The sequence below is a fragment of the Oncorhynchus keta genome, chromosome 26 (genome assembly GCF_023373465.1).
Source record: "Oncorhynchus keta strain PuntledgeMale-10-30-2019 chromosome 26, Oket_V2, whole genome shotgun sequence".
NCBI classification, from domain to species: domain Eukaryota; kingdom Metazoa; phylum Chordata; class Actinopteri; order Salmoniformes; family Salmonidae; genus Oncorhynchus; species Oncorhynchus keta.
The window spans coordinates 22,356,283-22,380,464 of NC_068446.1; the positions used below are offsets into that span (position 1 = coordinate 22,356,283).

At 39.2% G+C, this 24,182-nt stretch overlaps 1 protein-coding gene across 2 annotated transcripts in view; it reads left to right on the forward strand.

The window, feature by feature from the left end:
• The window catches only part of LOC118359109 (F-box-like/WD repeat-containing protein TBL1XR1), a 46,565-nt gene that overhangs the window by 6,357 nt on the left and 16,026 nt on the right, over positions 1-24,182 (forward strand). For both annotated transcript variants that reach the window (XM_035737357.2, XM_035737358.2), the window contains exons 2-3: positions 895-942; positions 3,876-3,941. The gene's annotated coding sequence lies outside the window, so the exon portion shown is untranslated. The remainder of the gene's footprint in view (positions 1-894; positions 943-3,875; positions 3,942-24,182) is intronic.

Below are 24,182 nucleotides of genomic sequence, written 5' to 3' on the forward strand. Positions count from 1 at the left end.
GTCAATATGGAGTCAATAATGTACAAGGGCGGCAGGGTAGCCTAGTGGTTAGAGCAACCGGAAGGTTGCAAGTTCAAACCCCTGAGGCAGTTAACCCGCTGTTCCTAGGCCGTCATTGAAAATAAGAATTTGTTCTTAACTGACTTGCCTGGTTAAATAAAGGTAAAATAAAAAATAAACAAGTGTAAGTAAAAACAAATGTAAATAAGTTAGAAATTGTGCTACTAATGCACAAACACGTCTTATAAAAGTAATTATGTTTTTGTTTGGTTAGCTTTTGGAAATTGTAGAAATAAAAAAATGTCCTTCTTCAGAAGTAGCTAGGCAGGCTAACATTAGTTAGCTAATTAATGGTAGCCGTATATTAATAATTATATAGTTAATATAAGTAGACATGCTATCCCATGCCCTGCAAGTGTATACTCGTCAGACGTCATAAGAAGTGTCCACTTAATTTGAGGGCTGAGGGGACAGGGTGTGTATTTAGTGTTTGGAATTCAGCCATGGTCATCCCTACTTTCTCTGATCTGGCAGACTCACTAAACACAAATGTAAATTATGTCTGAGTGTTGGAGTGTACCCCTGGCTATCTGTACATTTTAATAACAAGAAAATGGTGCCGTCCACTTTGCTTAATATAAGAATTTGAAATGATTCATACTTTTCCTTTTGGTACTTAAGAATATTTAGATACCAAATACTTTGACTTTTACTCAAGTAGTTTACTGGGTGACTTTCACTTTTACTTGAGTAATTTTCTATTAAGGTATCTGTACTTTTACTCAAGTATGAATTGGGTACTTTTTCCACCACTGTGCCAATGATCCATCGCATTTGTTTTCTAATGTGTATTCATTGATTTTAATCAGCATCTCTTTTCTTCTTTGTCCTCAGACTGAAGAGGGATTACTGTCAGTTATCTGAATGACACTCGGGCACATGGTAAGCACCCTCTATAAACTAGCTGATGTCTGAGGTAAATCTCTAATGTTCTTTGAGTCTTTGCGTTAACAAACATTTTCATAAATTCCTGCTTGTACTATCAAAGCTGTTGCAGGTTGTTTTATTATGAGTGAGGAATGAAGGGGGCTATTGGTGATGAACCTCGTGCCTCATAGCGAAAGGCAGACTTGTTGCACCCACACAATGATCACTGTAACTTTAGGTCATTAGTGAGCTAAATGTGCTGCTTGAAAAACCTGCCTCTAAATGCTGTAGATTAAAGGGAAACTCCTCGCAAACACTCTTTTGGTATTTATTCCATTAGTCCACTGTTGATATTTTGCATGCCAGCAGTCAAGTTTTCAAGATATTTAACTTTTAAGAAGGAAAGTGTCACCGGTTACATCATCTTGATGATGCAACTAATTTAAAAAAATACCAAATATATTTTTTTTGTGGATTTTCCCTTTAAAGCAGTGCTGCTTGTAAAATATATAATCTACTAGATTGGAACCACACTATCAGGAGTTTAGTTTAGAAAGTGATAGGCTGCTATCCTATTATTGGCTTTTTGTCATAGCCATCAAGTAGTGATTGGGGAAAAACCAAAAGTTACATATCGCAATATTATTATGGGACAATAATATATCGATATTTGACTCCAAGTATAGAATTCTTACTTTTTTGCTACTGTGGATAGCATTAGATCGCGCTAGTTTGCTGTACGTCTAAAGATCAATTTAGCCTCAAGTAAATAATGAAACATGTTCAATTTGGTTTAAATAATGCAAAAACAAAGTGTTGGAGAAGAAAGTAAAAGTGCAATATGTGCTATGTAAGAAAGCTAACGTTATAGTTCCTTGCTCAGAACATGAGAAAATATGAAAGCTGGTGGTTCTTTTTAACATGAGTCTTCAATATTCCCAGGTAAGAAGTTTTAGGTTGTAGTTATTATAGGAATTATTTCCCTCTATACCATTTGTATTCCATTAACCTTTGACTATTGGATGTTCTTATAGGCACTTTAGTATTGCCAGTGAAACAGTATAGCTTCAGTCCCTCTAGTTAGCGCGCACTAACTAGCTAGCCATTTCACTTCGGTTACACCAGCCTCACCACGGGAGTTGATAGGCTTGAAGTCATAAACAGCGCAATGCTTGACGTACAACGTTTGAATGAATGTTTACGTGCCTGCTTCGGCCTACCACCACTCAGTCAGATACTTGTATGCTTGTATGCTCAGTCAGATTATATGCAGGATATGCATTATAACGCAGGACACGCTTGATAATATCTAGTAATATCATCAACCATGTGTAGTTAACTAGTGATTATGATTGATTGTTTTTTATAAGATAAGTTTAATGCTAGCTAGCAACTTACCTTGGCTTACTGCATTCGCGTAACAGGCAGTCTCCTTGTGGAGTGCAACGAGAGAGAGGCAGGTCGTTATTGCGTTGGACTAGTTAACTGTAAGGTTGCAATTTTAGATCCCCGAGCTGACAAGGTGAAAATCTGTCATTCTGCCCCTGAACAAGGCAGTTAACCCACCGTTCCTAGGCCGTCATTGAAAATAAGAATGTGTTCTTAACTGACTTGCCTAGTTAAATAAAGGTTTAAAAAAATATATATATAAATGTTTTCGGAAAATCGGCGCCCAAAAATACAGATTTCTGATTGTTATGAAACCTTGAAATCGGCCTTAATTAATCTGCCATTCCGATTAATCGGTCAAACTCTAGTTGAAATCCTCAGGATGCCTGAGGATGTCCAAACAGTGGACTTTTGCAATAAAAATAAAAAATAATTTTCTGGATTGGATAAAAATATATAAACTAAAACCAGATATATGGTATGAATAAAAGATAATGGGCCTATATATATTTTTTTTTTTTATAAATCTTTGAAAACTCATTCACCAAAATAAAGGGAGGAAGGGATAATAATAATTAAAAAATGAATCTAGCAGTATTAATTCTCATTATGATGGAGAAAATGACCTTGCATCATTCATGGCAAAATGCATAGAATTAGGTTTAAAACTGCAACATGGAGAAATGCCTAGAATTGCAGCGAATGAGCTTAAAATGTAACAATTTCTCTATACCGCCAAGATGTGGGGGCTCAACATTTTTCTCAGAAATTCAGCTGCGCCAACAGGGCAGCCGTGCCCATTTCCAAAGCCCCTGCCACACCCACCACCTAAGCCCCATTTTGATCCAGAAAAAACTCTGGTCTTACAATATCAGAAGTGCTTTCTCGAACTTTGTCTTTGAACTACAGAAGGTCTTATTATGTAGCATTGAACAGAAAGCTTTAGGCTAAATACCTCTCATGCTTTCACACTACAGGGGAAAAGGATTGTCTACTACTCTTCAGTGGTTTCTAAATGTCAACCTGAAGTCAGATGTACGTTGATATAAGTACAGTCAAGGGGAAGTGTGTGTGTGAGTTCATACCCAAAATAATGAATTTTTTTACGACAATGTTGCTGCTAGGCTTATGTGTGGATTACTATCGACCAAGTCAGACGACACAATGACATTTGCTTACTGCTGCCGTTGTCTCTTACTTTAGGGGCATCAATGAGAGGTGGATTGAATATGGGATAAATTACAAAGGGATGGGCTGAATGTTATGTTGGGATGATCTTTTTAAAGCTTTGATTAAAGGGGAACTCGTTACCATCTATGTTATTGCGTTGTTACCATACTTACAATATTGGGCCTGTAATGAATGCATCAAGCATGCTGCTTGCTAAACAGGTCTAACGATACTCTACTGTAAATATAGTGAAGATCGGCAAGTGTACGCCAGACAGACCTGGGAGCATGTCTCATAACCCTTTCACATACAAAAAAAGGCATTTTGTAGTGCTGCAGTATCAGTTTCCTAAAAACGGCTTAGTTTTAACCCTCCTGATTGTCTTGCAGGTGCTGAGACTGGTGGACTGTACACTTTCAAAACATATTTGTTGTGAAAACAGACTTACTACTGTGGTAAGTAGGGTCCTACATATTAGTTTATCTATTGTGTTTTTGGCTAAATGCTGTGTAATTAATGTATTATTTTTATTGGATGTCTCTAATTCTCAGCTCTGTGAGCATAATGTGACAATCGTTATTGTAGTATAGCCTAGTTACTGGGGGAGGAAAAGCTCTCAAGGCAGCAAGCAGTCCTGCTCCGCAATGGCTCTGATGTACTGTAGTGAGTGGATAGTAGGCACAGTGAAGATAGAGAGTGCTGTAAGGTCACCAGGGTAGAGTGGAACCATTTTACTTGCATATGCGCCTAAGTATTCTGCTGTGCGACCTGACATTTTAATTTAGGAGCACCAGTGCGTCTATAAAAATGAAGCATTTTAGCTTTATCCCAAATAATACCTACATTTCTTTGTGTGTACCCTCAGAAAGTATTCACACCCCTTGACCTTTCCCAAATTTTGTTGTGTTACAGCCTGAATTTAAAATGTATTAAATGTAGATTTTTTTTGTCACTGGCCTACACACAATACCCCATAATTTGAAAGTGGAATTATGTTTTTCTACATTTTTATAGATTAATTAAAAATTAAAAGCTGTATTCAAACCCTTTTGTTATGGCAAGCCTAAATAAGTTCAGGCATAAAAATAAGAAGTCAAATAAGGTGCATGGACTCACTCTGTGTGCAATAATGATGTTTAACATGATTTTTGAATGACAACCTCATTTCTGTACACAACACATACAATTATCTGTAAGGTCCCTCAGTTGAGCAGTGAGCATCACTCATTCATATATCCTTATGCACATATTCTTTATCCCCTTACACTGTGTATAAGACAGTAGTTTTGGAATTGTTAGTTAGATTACTTGTTGGTTATTACTGCATTGTCGGAACTAGAAGCACAAGCATTTCGCTACACTCGCATTAACATCTGCTAACCATGTGTATGTGACAAATAACATTTGATTTGATTTGAATTTCAAACACATATTCAACCACAAGGACCAGGGAAGTTTTCTAATGCCTCGCAAAGAAGGGCACCTGTTGGTTAAAGGGTAGAAATATAAAAAGCAGACAGTGAATATCCCTTTGAGCATGGTGAAGTTATTCATTACACTTTGGGTGGTGTATCAATACACCCAGTCACTATAAAGATACAGGTATCCTTCCTAACTCAGTTGCCAAAGAGGAAGGAAACCGCTCAGGGATTTCACCACGAGGCCAATGGTGACTTCAAAACAGTTAGATTGTCTGTGATAGGAGAACACTGAGGATGGATCAACAACATTGTAGTCACTCCACAATACTTACCTAGTTGACAGAGGGAAAAGAATGTATCCTGTTTGCATCAAGGCACTGAAGTAATATTGCAACAACAAAAAATTTGCAAAGCAATTCACTTATTTTCCTGAATCAATGTATTGTATTAGATTTGCCTCAAACATTTTTTATAATTTATTTGATTTATTTCACCTTTATTTAACCAGGTATGCAAGTTGAGAACAAGTTCTCATTTACAATTGCGACCTGGCCAAGATAAAGCAAAGCAGTTCGACACATACAACAACACAGAGTTACATGTAACAGTATAACTTTAGACCGTCCCCTCGCCCATACCCGGGCGCGAACCGGGACCCTCTGCACACATCAAAAACAATCACCCACGAAGCATCGTTACCCATCGCTGCACAAAAGCCGCGGCCCTTGCAGAGGAAGGGGAACTACTACTTCAAGGTCTCAGAGCAAGTGACATCACCGATTGAAACGCTATTTAGCAAGCACCACCACTAACTAAGCTAGCCGTTTCACATCCGTTACATACACATGGAGTAAAACGAAACATACAGTCAATAATACAGTAGAAACAAGTATATATACGATGTGAGCAAATGAGGTGAGATAAGGGCCTGTTATAATACAGCCTGGAATCGAACCGGGGTCTGGAGCGCTGAGATGCTGTGCCTTAGACCGCTGTGCCACTCGGGAGCCCATTATAGATTTAAGTTGTCCGAATAGACAAGTAATAAAAATTCTAGCAAAAATCACAATATCAAACCATTAGCCTACTCTGATCATAATTGGATCATAATTGGATTGAAGTGTCATCTGGATGCAATGTTTAGCTCACTGTCCTCCCAATCTCTGCAGAGTGTATTGGAGTGTAATTATTGTAGGCATGCATTGACAGGCATGAGTGGTCTTTCAATCATGCAGTCGCGAGATGCGTTTTTGCGATCAAAGCGAGTCTCGCTGTGTTTGCACATTTGTTGATAATAATTGCTAATGAGTTATTTGCCCAGTTATAGCAATTTTTTGGTCAGCAATGAAAATTCTGGAAACATCATGGTGTGTGCATCAGCTACGTGTGGGTTGTTGCCAGAGGAGAGAGGGCGAGAGAGAGACTTGCGCAGCAGGTTAAATAATTATATACAGACTAACAAGATAACTAGACAATCTACACAATATGTTTTGAATTGGCTCCCTAGTTAACTATTTAGTTAGTAGCATGGATTAAAGTCATTGTCATATCCGATGGCCTAAAATAACTTTCCACAGGCACTTGTGTATAACCAGGGTGCGCACTTGATGAAAACAATGCTGCATACTCCGGTTGTAAAACCGCCTCTCAAGCGCTCAAAATTGTCTAAGTTCTTCTTTATTTTTTATTGTCCATGTAATTCTGACAAAATAGAAATAACAAAAATTGTATAACCTAATTGACAAGTAACTCCTGTGCTGTCAAGATCTCCCCTGAACACTGAATATATCTTAACCTTTACATACATAGTGAACAAAAGTTTCAACCGAATGTGTAAAGTGTTGGTCCCATGTTTGAAGTAAAAAATCCCAGAAATGTTCCAGACACACACAAAAAAGGAATTTCTCTCAACTTCTTGGCACAAATTTGTTTACATCCCTGTAGGTAAGCATATAATATTTTCCAAGATAATCCATCCACTTGACAGGTGTAGAATATCAAGAAGCTGATTAAACAGCATGATCATTACACATGTGCACTTTGTGCTGGGAACAATAGAAGGTCACTTTAAAATGTGCACACATACCACATTTTGTCACATAACTTGAGACATATGTGGTATTGTGTTTTGAGGGAGCTTGCTATTGGCATGCTGACTGCACGAATGTCCGCCAGAGCTGTTGCCAGAGAATTGTTCATAAGCCGCCTCAAACGTTGTTTTGGAACCAATTATAATCACACCAGCCCAGGATCTCCACATCCGGCTTCTTCACCTGCAAAATAGTCTGAGGGAGTGCTGAGGTATATTTCTGTCTTTAATAAACCTTTTTTTGTGGGGAGAACTCATTCTGATTGGTTGGGCCTAGCTCCCCAGTGGGTGGGCCTGGCTTCCAAGAGGGTGGGCCTATGCCCCTCCCAGGTCCAACCAATGGCTGTGCCTTTGCCCAGTCATGTGAAATAGATTCGGAGAGCTACTGGGTGTGCAGGCTTTTGCTCTAGCCCTGCTTGAACATAAGCACATTGTAGAAAAAAAATCAGCTGCTCAACAGGACTTTGATAAGCTGACTCTGGTGTGTTTGAATGGGGTTCGATAAGAAGCCTGCATACCCACTAGCTCTCCAGATATTTTGTACAGTAGCCCATCAGTGCAGTATTTTACTTTGTTGGGGGTTAAGTGCCTTGCTCAAGGCCACAACGGCAGGAGATATAATACATGGGATCAGAGACCAGCAGCCTTGTGAAGTGGTTCCTGACCATCATACAACATGATTTTCAGTCACCTTTTTGGCCCATGGAGTTACAGACTTTTTTGTTGTTGTTGGGACACATGTCTGGAGCTTTCGGTCAAGTACAAATCTGACTTACTAAAAAAGTGAATGTCAAGCCCTGAATAGTGGTGACTGCATCATGTTATGGGTATGCTTGTAATTGTTTAGGACTGGGGAGTTTTTCAGTATAAAAATAAATGGAATGGAGCTAAGCATAGGCAGAATCCTAGAGGAAATGCTTGTTGTCTGCTTTTCACCAGACACTGGGAGATTAATTCACCTTTCAGCAGGACAATAACCTAAAACACAAGGCTAAATCTACACTGGAGTTGCTTACCAAGAAGACAGTGAATGTTCCTGAGTGGCCGACTTACAGTTTTGACTTAAATCTACTGGAAAATCTTATGGCAAGACCTGAAAATGGTTGTCTAGGAATGATCAACAACCAATTTGACAGAGTTTGAATATTTTTTTTAAATATAATGGGCAAATGTTATATAATGGGCACATTCCAGGTGTGGAAAGCTCTTTTTGAAGGCACTATACATTTTTCAACAAGGGTGCACATGTGCTCCTTGAAAAAAAGGTCAGTGTAGAGCCTCGGTGACTCTTGCATAACTCACTCATGCAGATCAGGTTTCAGACCTCAGACCTCTCTGCACTGAAGTGGCAGGGATCCTCTGCAGAACAGTCTTGTGATAAGCCTAATAGCTTGGTAGCATTGAATGAAGAATATTCTCTATTTTGAGAACATTATAGATTGAATAAAAAATCTCACAGGTCTACACTGGCTATTTGTATGTTGTGGTAGTGACGACTTCTTTGCCTTTACTAAATGGACCTTGAATGTGCTCCTGACATTGGGATTTATACTAGTATACTGACTGCCCTACCAAGCAAAAAGGCAGTAACTGCTCATAGCATGGAACTGAGAAAAATGGCTTTTATTTACCTTGGTTTCACAGTAACTTTATGCAGTTACTGCTAACATGACCCCCATTTTCTCCAAAACACAATACAATAGAGACAGGATACTTACTGCCTTTTTGCTTGGTAGGGCAGTATAATGTTGGTCTACAATTGTTGACTTTACAATTGGAAGCAAGATGAATCACTTTAGTTGATGAATAAGCTCTGGATCAAAAGGTGGAGAATTTTGTCATTGGGTTTATTATAGTTTGTTAGGCCTGTTGATTCACTCCCCAGTCCTATATCTGCTGTGAACGAAGTGCTACAGGCTCCATTTATTAGTATCCATTTATCAGTATGCATTTATGAGGAAGTAGCCTGTAGGCTACACATGTATGAACATTTGTATGGATAATAACCACTGTTTCCTGATGTAACAGGAAGTGTGTATTCATTAAACTTTGCAGAGCGCTAAGATAAAGTGATTAGTGAGGAGAAGATGAAAATAACATTTGCATGGCACGTTGGAGTGAATAAGGTAATTTCCATGTAAAATGACCCATGAGCAACATGTGAAGTTTATAGGAACATATCAAATTTGGCTACAAATGAAAGGTAAGAGTCTCAATATTTTTGGCATATTAAGGCATAGATACATTGTTCAACCGATTTCCATACTAAAAATAAGGAATAAGCAAAGGCTTTTATTTCTGGTCACACAGATGGAAAAATTGTCTTTAAAAAACGTCTAATACAGAAAGTCTTAAGGTATTAGAAATGCATCAAAACACAATGTTGAATTAAAGGCACCTGCCATCCAATATCAACATTTATATTTAGTTTAGCAGGAATTTGCCTTCTGCAAGTTTAAGAAATATTGCCATTTCTCTCCCTCATAAGAAGTGAGGATTAGGGAAGTTCAAAGAAGTAACAAATAAAGGTAGACCTACCAATTAGTTAGTGTTTTTACTGATTACAATTTTGTTTGTACATAGTTGACCTATTTTATTGGTCAACTTGTCCTTCTATGCGATAAATACATTTTCCAAACATACTCTGGGACAGTTGTGGGATGCGATAGATCCCAAATTAATACAACCACTCACATCCAAAAAACCCAGTTTAAAAGCACTGTTCTCAAAAGTGATGGCAAATGCGATTATGCATGTAATGCTTTATTATAAAGGTGCATTTTTATGGTTAAATGATCTTTCCCGAATTTGAAACTTATGCGCAAGCCTTTGTATGCCAGTTAGACTCTACACCGGTTATAAAGCGGATTAATGTGCTTAATTTGAAGAAGTTATTTGGCCACTTTAGTTGTGATACAAACCTTATCAAAACATGTGATGCTATGGGCTAGGCTACATGAGGTGTTTGACTAGGATTTGAAAAAGTTGGGGGAAAAAGGTATGCGCTGTTTGTTGCCTTACTGCACAAGCTGGGCATCATTCACACTTGATAATACATCATATACATTAGGGGCGAATATTGTGACCCATCAGACTATTCTTAATTTGATGTTGTCTTTACATATACTAAATAATATGTTTAAAATTTGTTTTGATTTAGAATGATCCATAATCTTGCACCTGTCTCAGAACATGGGGATGGAAAAATAGCGAATTGAGGACGCTTTTCCTGCAGTTAATTTTCATGCCAGCCAGGTGGGCTATACTCCTGTTGTAAAGCGAAGCAATGTGCTTAATATTAGGAAAGTTGATAGATAAATATAGTAGGTCTAGCCTATAGAAAGCTGATGGGAACCTCTTTTTAACCTTTCTGGGAACGCGGAACCCATCGCCAACAGCCAATGAAATTGCAGTGCACCAAATACAAATCAACTGAAATCTCATAAATCACATTTCTCAAACGCACAAGTATTAGCCACCATTTTAAAGATACAATTCTCGTTAATCCAGCCACTGTGTCTGATTTCAAAAATGCTTTACAGCAAAAGCTCCACAAACGATTTTGTTAGGTTTCCACCAAGTCACAGAAAAACCCAGCTATTTTCCAGCCAAAGAGAGGAGTCACAAAAAGCACAAATAGAGATAAAATGAATCACTAACCTTTGATGATCTTCTTCAGATGACACTCCTAGGACTTCATGTTACACAATACATGTATGTTTTGTTCGGCAAAGTTCATATTTATATCCAATAATCTCATTTTACATTGGTGTGTTATGTTCAGTAGTTCCAATACATGCAGTGATTTTACAGCCACATGAATTTACAGAAATACTCATTATAAATGTTGATGAAAATACATGTGTTATACATGGAAATATAGATAAACTTCTCCTTAATGCAACTGCTGTGTCAGATTTAAAAAAACTTTACGGAAAAAGCACAATCTGAGTACGGCGCTCAGAACCCAAAACAGCCAAAATAAATATCCGCCATGTTGCGCAGTCAACATTAGTCAGAAATAGCATTGTAAATATTCACTTACCTTTGATGATCTTCATCAGAATGCACTCCCAGGAATCACAGTTCGACAATAAATGTTTGATTTGTTCCATAAAGTCCATCAATTATGTCCAAATAGCTTCTTTTGTTAGGGTGTTTGGTTAACAAATCCAAACGCACGTTTTTTAAATTTTTGTAAAAAAAAATTTTTTATACCTTTATTTTACTAGGCAAGTCAGTCAATGACGGCCTAGGAACAGTGGGTTAACTGCCTGTTCAGGGGCAGAACGTCAGATTTGTACCTTGTCAGCTCAGGGATTTGAACTTGCAACCTTTCGGTTACTAGTCCAACACTCTAACCACTAGGCTACCCTGCCGCGTTCAGGTCCTGTCGGACGAAAAGTTCAAAAAGTTATATTACAGGTCGTAGAAACTAGTCAAACTAAGTATATAATCAATCTTTAGGATGTTTTTTTATCATAAATGTTCAATAATGTTCCAACTGGAGAATTCCATTGTCTGTAGAAAAGCAATGGAACGAGAGCTACCGCTCATGTGAAATGTGCGTGACTGAGAACGAGGGTGCTGCCAGACCCCTTAGTCAAACAGCTCTCATCCGGCCCCCCTTCACAGTAGAAGCCTGAAACAAAGTTCTAAAGATGGTTGACATCTAGTGGAAGCCGTAGGAAGTGCAAAATAACCCATATCCCACTGTGTATTCGATAGGGGCTGAGATCAGATTTTTTCTCAGGTTTTTGCCTGCCATATGAATTCGGTTATACTCACAGACATCATTCAAACAATTCTAGAAACTTCAGTGTTTTCTATTCAATACTAATAGTAATATGCATATATTAGCACCTGGAACTGAGTAGGAGGCAGTTTACTCTGGGCACGCTATTCATCCAAAAGTGAAAATGCTGCCCCCTATCCCATAGAGAACATCAAAACTCTGTTTTCTTACACAATCGCGTAGCCTATAGAAATGTGGTGCTCTAATGAAGTGTTTGATTAGATTTTTGATGACATCTGCATTGATGATTAGTGGGGCAATAAAGTGCTGAGTACCAGGCAGTTAACACGTTTGGTAGGCTACTGATGACCACCAGCAGCATCAGAGCTTGGAGAAGCCTAATTGACAGTCATTTGGAATTTGACTGCGGTCATGTGGAATTTGACTGCGGTCATGTGGAATTTGACTGCGGTCATGTGGAATTTGACTGCGGTCATGACACGTGACTGCTGGTGTGACGGTAATATGGTCACCGTCGTAACAGCCCTATTCGATACAAATTTTTTGTTACTTTCGATACTTCTGCTAAACGTGTTAGCGCCCCACTCATGCTGCACAAAAGTAACATACTTGAATAATGCGACGCGGCATGTAGAAATGTTTAAATTGTTAATTACTGTTCGCAAAACAATGTTCATTCAGGCTAGAACACTTTGCAATGCAAGATTTGCAAACCGTAACGCAAATTATGCTGATTTCAAAGCTGGTTGCCACTAAAACTTGCTGAATTCACTTAATTGGTCTCTCTCTCACGTATCTCCCAAGGATGATCTATTGTTTCAGCGAACTGTGGCTGCCCCCCTCTTGACTGGTGAATGACGTCATTACTGCTTATAGAGACAGCGCACACTTTTATAAAATTAGCTACTTCTATGCTAATGTTGTTAATCAGTACAATCTTATAAGTCCCAAATGAAAGGGAAGCAGATTGTTTGACATCTGTAGCCCCATCAAATCATCCAAAGCAAGTTCAATAACTCAATGAATGCACACACTCCTATTGAATATGCATTAACCTGTATTATGAATAGGCCAAGGTTACTTCTTGATTTACCCAGTTTGTCAATAGAGATTTACCATTCATGTAGTTAGTCAAATTGATTGTATGATTGTATAATTTGATTCATTAACCTCTTGCTCCTACCTGACACGCAGGCGTCCCATCTAGACATCTGGAAATGCAAATGCGCTACGCTAAATGCTAATAGTATTAGTTAAAACTCAAACGTTCATTAAAATACACATGCAGGGTATTGAATTAAAGCTACACTCGTTGTGAATCCAGGCAACAAGTCAGATCTTTAAAATGCTTTTCGGCGAAAGCATGAGAAGCTATTATCTGAGAGCATGTAACACCCAAAAAGACCCGCAGGGGAAGTAAACAAAATAATTAGCATAGTCGGCGCTACACAAACCGCACAAATAAAATATAAAACATTCATTACCTTTGACCATCTTCCTTGTTGGCACTCCTAGATGTCCCATAATCACTATTGGGTCTTTTTTTAAATTAAATCGGTCCATATATAGCCTAGATATCGATCTATGAAGACTGTGTGATAAACAAAAAAAAATAGCTTCTTATAACGTAACGTCATTTTTTTAAATTAAAAAAGTTGTCGATAAACTTTCACAAAACACTTCGAAATACTTTTGTAATGCAACTATAGGTATTAGTAAACGTTAATAAGTGATCAAATTGATCACGAGGCGATGTATATTCTATAGGGGTACGTCTGGAAATAATGTCCGGGTAAATCTCAACCAAAATATCCGGTCCGAGACCTGAAGAAATCGTCTGTCTCTTCTTCGTTTGACCAAGAAACAAAGCCTAGGCAAATGACAAGACTGTTGACATTGTGTGGAAGCTGTAGGAATTGCAATCTCGGCTCCAGGTAATTTGCTTTCCAATAGACAATTCATGCACGTGGCGCATTGATATATTTTCAAATTTTCAGTGATCAGATTTTCCTGCGCTTTTCGATGAAACGCACGTTCTGTTATAGTCACAGCCGTAATTTAACCAGTTTTATAAACGTCTGAGTGTTTTCTATCCACACATACTAATCATATGCATATACTATATTCCTGGCATGAGCAGCAGGGCGTTGAAATGTTGCGCGATTTTTAACAGAATGTTCGAAAAAGTAGGGGGTAGGAGTAACAGGTTAATGCATACATAAAACATTTCAAATGTAATGTTATTGAACTCAAAAGTTGCCCAACGGTTGAACAGAGCAGGAGACATATGCCTTCTTTTTTTTGCCGTGGTATCTTTTTTGTATTGAGAATCGATATGGTATCAAGTATTGTGAAACTAAACCTGGTATCGGTATTGAAGTAAAATGTATGATATTGTGACTACAGTACAGTCCAGTAGAGTACAGTGTAATGTACTTTACTGTCCTGTACTGTAGTGAACTGTACTGTACTTTTCTTTACTTTACTGACCTGTACCTACTCTGCTGTGTTGTACTGAACTCTACTTTTATTTATTGTAAGGAACTATACTTTACTTTTCTGTACTGTACTGAACTCTACTTTGCTGTGCTGTACTCTAGTAGACTATGCTCTACTGTGCTGTACTGTGATGTCCAAACTTGTGAAGCATAGATGTCTGTGATTGGTACAGATTTGGTCTGGTCTGGACAAACCAAAATTTGGTCTTGTTTTGGGGGCGAAGCTCATTAAAATAATTACCAGTGTGTAGAATAATACCCAAACATCCGAAAGAGGACATTACATATTTCTACCTTTGCGTACCTATTCAGGATACAGCACCGTCGTTACACAGTTGACTGGCGGCTGACAGAACGTGTTTACATGTCGTATTCGGTTCAACATGGGGATTTGTATTTGGCTGTTTAGAAGTTCAAAATTGGGGATCGGTTTTTGATCATATTTCCAGAGGTTGCTTTGTGTGAAAACTAGGCTACCTATGGTCTGGGGAGTCCAGCAGTATCAGATGAATGTTGGCATGACAGCTGATCAAGGAAAATAATCTGGTGGAGAGATGGGACCTGTAAGATGGAAAAACAACGTAATACTGACCAGTCTGTGACTAAGTCTATACAGGTCCAGAATCCACTTGCATAGGTTTTAAGCTCATTCAGCGAGGTTTAGTGCCTTGGCAATGATTATCTTGCAGTTTTAATGTTTGCTGTGGTTAAGGTGAGGCGCCACACTCCGCTTTCTAATCATTTAACAAATCACCTTCATTTTCTAAAATGTGTAATTTCTTAGGGGGGGATGTGTTCCTTTGTGAACACGGGTGCTACGATTTCATTCCTTTGAAACTAGCATGTGGACTGCATGCTAAGTTATGTTGGATAGATGAAACCTTATTTAGGCTAGGTTATTGGTGTGGAATGCACATCATTGCCGCGTGAGCTTGCATAGAATGTCTGAGGTAGGCTGCACAATACTGAATGTGTCTGAGAAAACTAGGTCAAACTCCGATGTGCATTCGCTCCACTCGGCCCTCAAGGAATGCAGACATTTCACACCTCCACATAGGAGGACGTCCCAGGATGACCCTATTTCTGTGACCTTAGAGCAAAGCTCTGTGGAGAAGCCTTGTGACGGCATTTTCTTTGATCCCAATGCTATCTGTGTGCCAGAGATTAAAATAGGCCAGCGTCTGAGTCAGTGCTCGCACCACACTAGTAGAACTCACTGACAGAGAAATGCCCTTGCCAAGACATGCGATAGCGCTTCCATTTCGAACTCGCTTTCAGTTGAGTTGTGTCAACTAGGTTTTACATTGAAGCCATTGTTATTTGCAAGTCCTAGGCTATACCACTGTCTATTTTTAGGTCAGCATGGCAACACTTCTGCCTTTGTTTGATTTAGCCTTATTTGTTTGCTGACTTAAGCAACGTCATTGTATTTGTCTGTTTAGCCTTGCATTTATGCAGACTATATGATAAATCACTGCAGCAGTGATGAATCAGTGAGTGTGTGTGAAAAATATGGACAAAGGAGCTTCAGCAGTGTTCATGTGAAAAATGAGTTCACACTGAGGTTATGAGTAGCTACCCAGAGAGTGGGATTGTAGCAGCTCATGTTGCTTTTGCTCATTTACCCATGTCCAAGTTAACCACAAACGCAGCAGACAGGCATGCCACTACCATCTGTCACCTACGAGCACTAGAATGCCCTCCAAATTGATTGGGGATGGCATTACCTCAATACTTTTTGATACAAACCTGCTGTAGTAGGCCCTATTTATCTCTTAATATTGCACTTGCAAGGTCATTTTCGATACAGGTTCAAGCTGTGTTCATACATTTCCTTGAAAATATTGTCCAGCCAGGACTTGAAGACAGGACAGTGAAGGTTGTTTATAGCATGTCTGCCACAGGAGGTTGGTGGCACCTTAATTGGGGAGGATGGGCTCGTGGTAATGGCTGGAGCAATGAGTGGAATGGTATCAAATATGTCAAACGCACGGTTTCTATGCATTTGATTCCATTCACTCCGTTCCGGCCACTATTATGAGCCATGCACCCCTCAGCAGCTTCCTGTGATGTCTGTACACTGGAGGAGGTTTAGCGTAGTGACACGTTCATGTGACACAACATTCGGTGCAGCAAATATTTCGTGTTTTTATTAAGTAAAATACATATTTAATAGGTCTAACTAGTCAGATTATCACTTTTTTTACACCCTGAAAGATAAGTTGCCTGCGACTTTGGTTCTGACTTAGTGAGTCTAGGGGAAAATGGAAATGATGCAGGTCCTACTGTGCGAACAGATGTGTGCTCTGTCAATATACTTTATAGGCTAGCCATTGACAAACACATAGCTAGAGGACTCTTATAATATATCAATAACAGAGGAAATTAATTTAAACCCATTTGTACTAACATGTTCCCCTTATTCACAACATTGTGAGGGATGTGTACTAAACTGTAAAAGTAGGTCAACCAAGGTTAATCTTCTGTGACACTGTCTGCTAGCATGTGGCATGTACGCCTAATAATCACAACTCATTGGTAGCCCTCCTGGAATGATCAGGCAGAAGTTCCTTCAGGCTGTTAGAATTGTCAGATGGCCATGCAGTAATATCTAGGGCAGGGATGGGCAACTTTGATGGGGGTGGGGGCAACAAAAATCCAAACTCATCACGAGGGCCCGCAGTGGCTCACAGGTCTGCAGTGGCTCACGGGTCTGCGTACCCATATCCATACACCCCGACCCCACCTTGCGAACAAAACAGTTTAGCGGCCCTCCTCTTGACAGCGGAGAGGAGTTATAATTTCCTTCAATTCTACACATTTTGTCATTGGGGAAATAGAGAAAATAGAGAAAATGTTGCAGTTTAAAGAAAGTTTGTTGCAATTCTACTAAGGCTGGGAATTGCCAGAGACCTCATGAGATCGCACGATGATATTATCACAAGTTGATATTATAGGTGCCGATACATTATGTATTGCGATTCGCACGATCATTTCATGGTCCAAACATATTGCTTACCATACAGTGTCTCTGCTGCAGAGGGAGCCATGAGAAAATTGTTTTGATCAGTCATGGAAATAAAAGTGCTGAAAACAAATTGCCTCTCTATTTAAAGAGATGGAGAATACGCTATGAAGGAAACATACTGTCACGTTCGTTGTACGGCGGAGACCAAAGCTCAGCGTGATGAGAATACATACTTTTTAATGAAGACGAAGAACAGGTCAGGGTGTGACGCATACTGACATTTTGGTGCAGGTACAGCCATCTAGCGCAAAAATAATATTGCGATATTGTCAAAACGATATATTTTATAACGTCAAATAATATCCCAAATATGAAATTATCGACCCCCCCCCATCGCTAAATTCGACACATTTTCCTGTGGAGTGAAGATTTAACGTAATTCTACTTATTTTTCCATGGGCGGAAAGAAAAATGTGTGGTTTTACAGCAAATTTTCTGCAATTCTACCCGTTGCCATAGTGTGGAGAGACATTTTAGCTGTTTTTAATACGGTATTTGAGTGAGTGACAAAATCAATAGGGCCCCCCGGTCAATAATTCAACCATGATTACTACAAGTTTAAATAGCTGGCATTTTACCAATCTAAAAAATGTTAGCTGACATGGGGTAATTGAGTGACTTTCAGTGATTGACAGAACAATTGCTGATGCACAACCAAATGTTGAAATTGCACCTAGTGTATTCTACTATTCTAACTCTCAACAGTTTGGAAATTGGAACTTCATTCCACGGGCCTACAAACGGGTGGCACGGGCCTCCAGTTTCCCTGATCTAGGGGATGTTAACCGTATAGTGCCCTTTGGGATGGATGATATGGCCAGATTTTCGTATCACAATATATTTCACGGTATTGATGGTATTTTGTTTTTTTAATAAAAGTTCTAAATTTAGTAGTGCATTACAAATACATTCTGAGGGATTTCAATCAGCGTTCTCCATTTAGATTTTTGTATACTGTTCAATCAAACAGGAATAATTTTCAGCATTTTCATCAATGTATGCATTTCCTGCACTGATTTGAGATCACTTCCACTGGCACATAGGGCTGCATGATATGGGCAAAAAAATCAGGGTCTTATTTTTAACCGAATACTTGGAATTTAGATAAACACTTGGGTGAACTGTTTGAAAATGTAAATGTAATTCAAATTCTGTAGTTAGAATATTATAGTGGGCTCTTTGAATACAGTGTTTGACATGGATAAATTAAAAAGCCAGGGAGGAGTTGTGTCAGAGTAGGAAACAAAGTGATAGCCAGTGTTTCTAAGGGGACTCTGTAATCTTTGGCTACATTTAAATATTTTCTCTTCATGTAGCTTAGCTGTATTAGCGAGCTATGTCTGACTCAGTACTTTTATTTGCTAGCTAGCTAGCTAGCTAGCGATTAGCATTAGCGGCTAACATGATTTATTTTTGCCACAACTTGTTAGATAAGAAAAACGAAACAAATGGTGTAATTATAGTATGCTTGTGGATTTCTATTAAGCAAAATGGAAAGCAGCATTGTCATCAACATCTTGTTGCATCTGCTGTATTGACCATGCAGACTGAAGAGTGAACGGCAAGTGATCTCGTGGTCGAGCAACAACAACTGCTCCCCTTGAGTGACAAGGGGCAGGAATGGTGAGAGCGGGATAGCAACGACTCAAGTAGAGGACGTTACACACTGCGGACTGGCGTATTACATTTAACAAACCAAACATTGAAATGCCATTATAGAAGACAAAGTCAAAACCCAAACCGGTCTGCGCATCAATACCGGTATAAAGTAAAATACGGTATACCGATCAGCCCTAAATGCTCTTACTGTCTGTTGCAAAACTTGTATTGCCTTGAGAGAAAAGAAAGAGGCAGATCTTTTGAGGCACACGTATGCAAGGGCTGGGTGTTGTAAGAGTAGCTAGAATTCATACAGGCCCAATAAAGTGTATCCAAAATCATTTGAAAAATATTTTCTGGTGCTCCTAACTTTAAGATGGGATCACCAGTGCTCCCAATGGCAAATGTTACTTTAGAGCCCTGCTGGTGTGAATAGGACTGAGTGGGTCACTTCAGAGAGAAGTTCATGGTTAATTAGGGAGGTTCCTGAAAAGTCCTTGCCTTAGGAATATTGCCAAACAAGTCTTTGACATGACTTATCAGCTATCTCAAGAGGACGAGAGTTAATCTGTTTTCCCAGCCAAGTGCATGTTTGTGTGTGTCTGTGAGTGTCTGCGTCTGTCTGTCTTTGTGGCTGTATGTGTACTTTTTTAGCTCCTTTTAAAGCATTCTGAGATAAGCCTGTATGTCTCAGTGGGGGAAACGATATAGGCTTGTGGCCAACCCTCAAAAAGGTCTTTCATTTTTTGAGATGTTTTTTCACATCTCTTATGTCTCCCATTTCTGAAATGGATAGTTGTAGTGTAAAAATATTTTACTGCAAAGTGGTTACCATAAAACTTTAATTAAACACAGTCTCAAATAGCCGCCTGTCCCTTTTAATAGCAGGGCAACGGCACACATTTCAGCAAATAAACACCTGTTTCAAATAAACACAGGGTCTAAATGAATTGTTTACGAGGTTACCATGAATTGTTTACAAGGTTTGTTTGATTTGTTACATTAAATAATTCAGTAGACTTGAAAATCATCCAATTTTATAGCAGTTTCTAACAGTTGAGAGCTGCTAGCTAACTGGCAAGCAAAAAACAGTCAACAACTTAAGGAGTACAGACCCCCAAAAATCGTCTGATCGCCCCCTAGTGCCAAAAGTAAGAACTGTTGAAAATGCACAGTCAGAGAAGAATAGTTATTCAGTCAAGAAAAAGTAAAACAATTCTGAAATAGAGGGATACTTAGACAAAGAAACATGACACAGTGTGTTAATGATAACACAGTGGAGGAAATGAAATGTATTAAAATTCTGGAAGTAAATGCATGAGTTAAAAAATTAACTATGCAAATTTGCAAAAGCTGTGTGCATTAAGGTAATAGACACCTGGCTCAAATAGAAGCCTTTCTCTAATAAGCGCCTGTTGTGATTTAACAAATTAACGCCCGGGCTATTAAAGTTTTACGGTAAATGAATATTGTGACCCCCCCCCCCCTAAACTCCAAATGTGCAGAATATGCCTGGCTGGTGGGGGGATGGGCCACATAAGCTCATGTAACCCAATATCTCAAGCTCTGATATTGCAAAAATGTGGAATACAAGTAGTCAGATGTCTGCACCTACATCCACAAACTAACAGCATTGGGATATCTCAATCCAACTTGGAAATATAGACCTGTAAACACAGAGCTACAATAGGTGGGAATATCAACTATGAATATTTATGATACATTTTTATGTTTCTGGTAGCTGATAAATAGACAACTCTCCAAGACAAATTCAGTGCTGTATGGTCCAGCCTGCCCAAAATACATAGTTAAAATGTTTATGTTGTGACTATTGTAATCCAATCTGCCCTTAGGGAAAATGGTGGGCACAGACACATCTATGGCAGACAAAAGCACCCTGAGGATGGTCAAACTTAAACAATGAAGATGCTGCATGTCATTGTGTATGGTGGCTGGGGATTGACTGTGTGATAATGGCCTTTGTGTACCATGCTTGACCAACTCCACCTGCTCTGCAACATGTTTACTGTCCATCAAAGCCCAGGGATCATCTTCAAATGTTTGTGTTAGAGGTCGACCGATTATGGTTTTTCAACACCGATACCGATTTATTGGAGGACCAAAAAAAAAAAGCGGATGCCGATTTTAATCGGCCAATTTAAATAAAAGAATATGACAATTACAACAATACTGAATGAACACTTATTTTAACTTAATATAATACATCAATAAAATCAATTTAGCCTCAAATAAATAATGAAACATGTTCAATTTGGTTTAAATAATGCAAAAACAAAGTGTTGGAGAAGAAAGTAAAAGTGCCAATATGTGCCAAGAAAGCTAACTTTTAAGTTCCTTGCTCAGAACATGAGAACATATGAAAGCTGGTGGTTCCTTTTAACATGAGTCTTCAATATTCCCAGGTAAGAAGTTTTAGGTTGTAGTTATTTTAGGGATTATAGGACTATTTCTCTCTATACCATTTGTATTTCATTAACCTTTGACTATTGGGTGTTCTTATAGGCACTTTAGTATTGCCAGTGTAACAGTATAGCTTCCGTCCCTCTCCTTGCTCCTCCCTGGGCTCGACCAGGAACACAATGACAACAGCCACCCTCGAAGCAGCGAGTGACGTTTGAAACGCTATTAGCGCCCACCCCGCTATATAGCTAGCCATTTCACGTCGGTTACACCAGCCTAATCTCCGGAGTTGATGTCATAAACAGTTCAATGTTTGACGCACAACGAGGAGCTGCTGGCAAAACACACTAAAGTGCTGTTTGAATGAATGCTTACGAGCCTGCTGCTGCCTACCACCGCTCAGTGAGACTGCTCTATCAAATCATAGACTTAGTTATAACATAATAACACACAGAAATACGAGCCTTAGGTCATTAATATGGTCGAATCCGGAAACTATCATCTCGAAAACAAGACGTTTATTCTTTCAGTGAAATACGGAACCGTTCTGTATTTTATCTAAGGGGTGGCATCCATTAGTCTAAATATTCCTGTTTACATTGCACAACCTTCAATGTTATAATTACGTAAAATTCTGGCAAATTAGTTCGCAATGATCCAGGCGGCCCAAACTGTTGCATATACACTGACTCTGCGTGCAATGAACGCAAGAGAAGTGACACAATTTCACCTGGTTAATATTGCCTACTAGCCTGAATTTCTTTTAGCTAAATATGCAGGTTTAAAAAATATATACTTCTGTGTATTGATTTTAAAAAAGGCATTGATGTTCATGGTTAGGTACACATTGGAGCAACGATATGCACCGCATCGATTATATGCAACGCAGGACACGCTAGATAAACTAGTAATATCATAAACCATGTGTAGTTAACTAGTGATTATGATTGATTGATTGTTTTTTATAAGATAAGTTTAATGCTAGCTAGCAACTTACCGTGGCTTACTGCATTCGCATAACTGGCAGTCTCCTCGTGGAGTGCAATAGAGGCAGGTGGTTAGTGCGTTGAACTAGTTAACTGTAAGGTTGCAAGATTGAATCCCCCGAGCTGACAAGGTGAAAATCTGTCGTTCTGCCCCCGAACGAGGCAGTTAACCCTCTGTTCCTAGGCCGCCATTGAAAATAAGAATGTGTTCTTAACTGACTTTCCTAGTTAAGTAAAGATGTTATGTTTCCGATTGCTATGAAAACTTCAAATCGGCCCTAATTAATCGACCGTTCCGATTAATCGGTCAACTTCTAATGTGAGTGTGGCGCTGTGCTACGTTCCTCGTAACGCTTCTTAGTCGTCTATGACCTACACTCGTAAGTAATCTCTAGTTTACCTGAGGTCGCCCTTACCGGTTCTGTCACTCCTCATCTCCAGCTGGGCCTGCACCAGACCATAATCACAGCCAACCCCCCCACAGTTAATATCAGCCAGATAATTATCCTAGCCGACTTCCAAAGGAATGTGAATGAATATGTAGGACGTGACCTGCAGGATATTTGCCACATTCAACATCAACATAAGTCAATTAGGCGTTGGAAAGATCTAAGGGCAGGGGTGTTTATGACAGCCTTTTCACACTCTTCTTCACAACCAGACAACTAGGCTTAACCAATACATTACTGAAGTATCCCCAGCATCATTCAGGCTAAGATGACATTCAAATGAGTCAAGGGGCCTTGCTGGCATGCAAGCAAATCAAATGTATTTATATAGCCCTTCGTACATCAGCTGATATCTCAAAGTGCTGTACAGAAACCCAGCCTAAAACCCCAAACAGCAAGCAATGCAGGTGTAGAAGCTGTATCTACTGAGTGCCTGAACCTTAATAAATACCAAACCCAACTGTTGTAGAATTGGAAATGGATCAACACACAGCCCCAATACCCCGCCAGTCATACAGGACATCCGTTAAGCTGTACAATCTGGTCAGGCTCCATAACTACATCCACCACGGGCTACTTTCTCTCCCCACCCTGTTAGGATACACTCATGTCCTGGTCACCTCAAAGACTTTGAATCAACCTTGCACACATTGTTTCAGTGGGGAAAATAGGGACGTGGTTAGAGCTGACAGATTGCTTTCCTGTAACTTGGTTATGCTACTATGTCACTGGCTTACCGGACATTCCCGCAACCCCCGCAAGTTGGGGGCGCCCATGCGCTCTGGGGCCCATGCGCCTGTCATCAATTTGTATTCATTTTTATAAATCATTTTAACATTAATCCTCCAATAAGCCATTCATAAACCTTTTTATTTTCCATATATTCTAGGAAGCTAAGTGTTTGTTTATTGGGCTTCAGAAATGTGACTTAAAAATAAAAAAGAAACTGATTGAAAGTATGAGGGGATATCAGTGAATAAATGCGGTTGTCAAGGCTATGGCAGTGCCAGTGCAATGAGTAGAGCTTACTCAGGTGTTCAAAAGCTCATATCAGCCCGAGAGCCTAATGCTTCTTATGTAGTTCTTTGAGTTTTAGTTATGAAAACTATGTCTTGGCAGAAACAACATTTACAGGGATGGTAAAAACAGGCTGATTGCCATAGCAACATCAGGGAAACTGGGCAGAAGGGAGTTGTTTGAAATACATCAGTTCTGCAACATCTTTAATTGAGCCTCTCATTCTAATTGCTGGCCTTAACACGTTATGGAAAGAGTAACTGTATAGGAAGCTCTGGGGACAGGTCATCTGGGTACTGGACAGCCAATAAATTGGCAGATATAAACAGATCATCATCTTTAGCAGACAACAGTACTTGACAAATAAAAGCTGTTTGTGATTTCGTTCATACTGGTGAACTGGCATTTGAGTTGTGTGATTGCATTATCAAC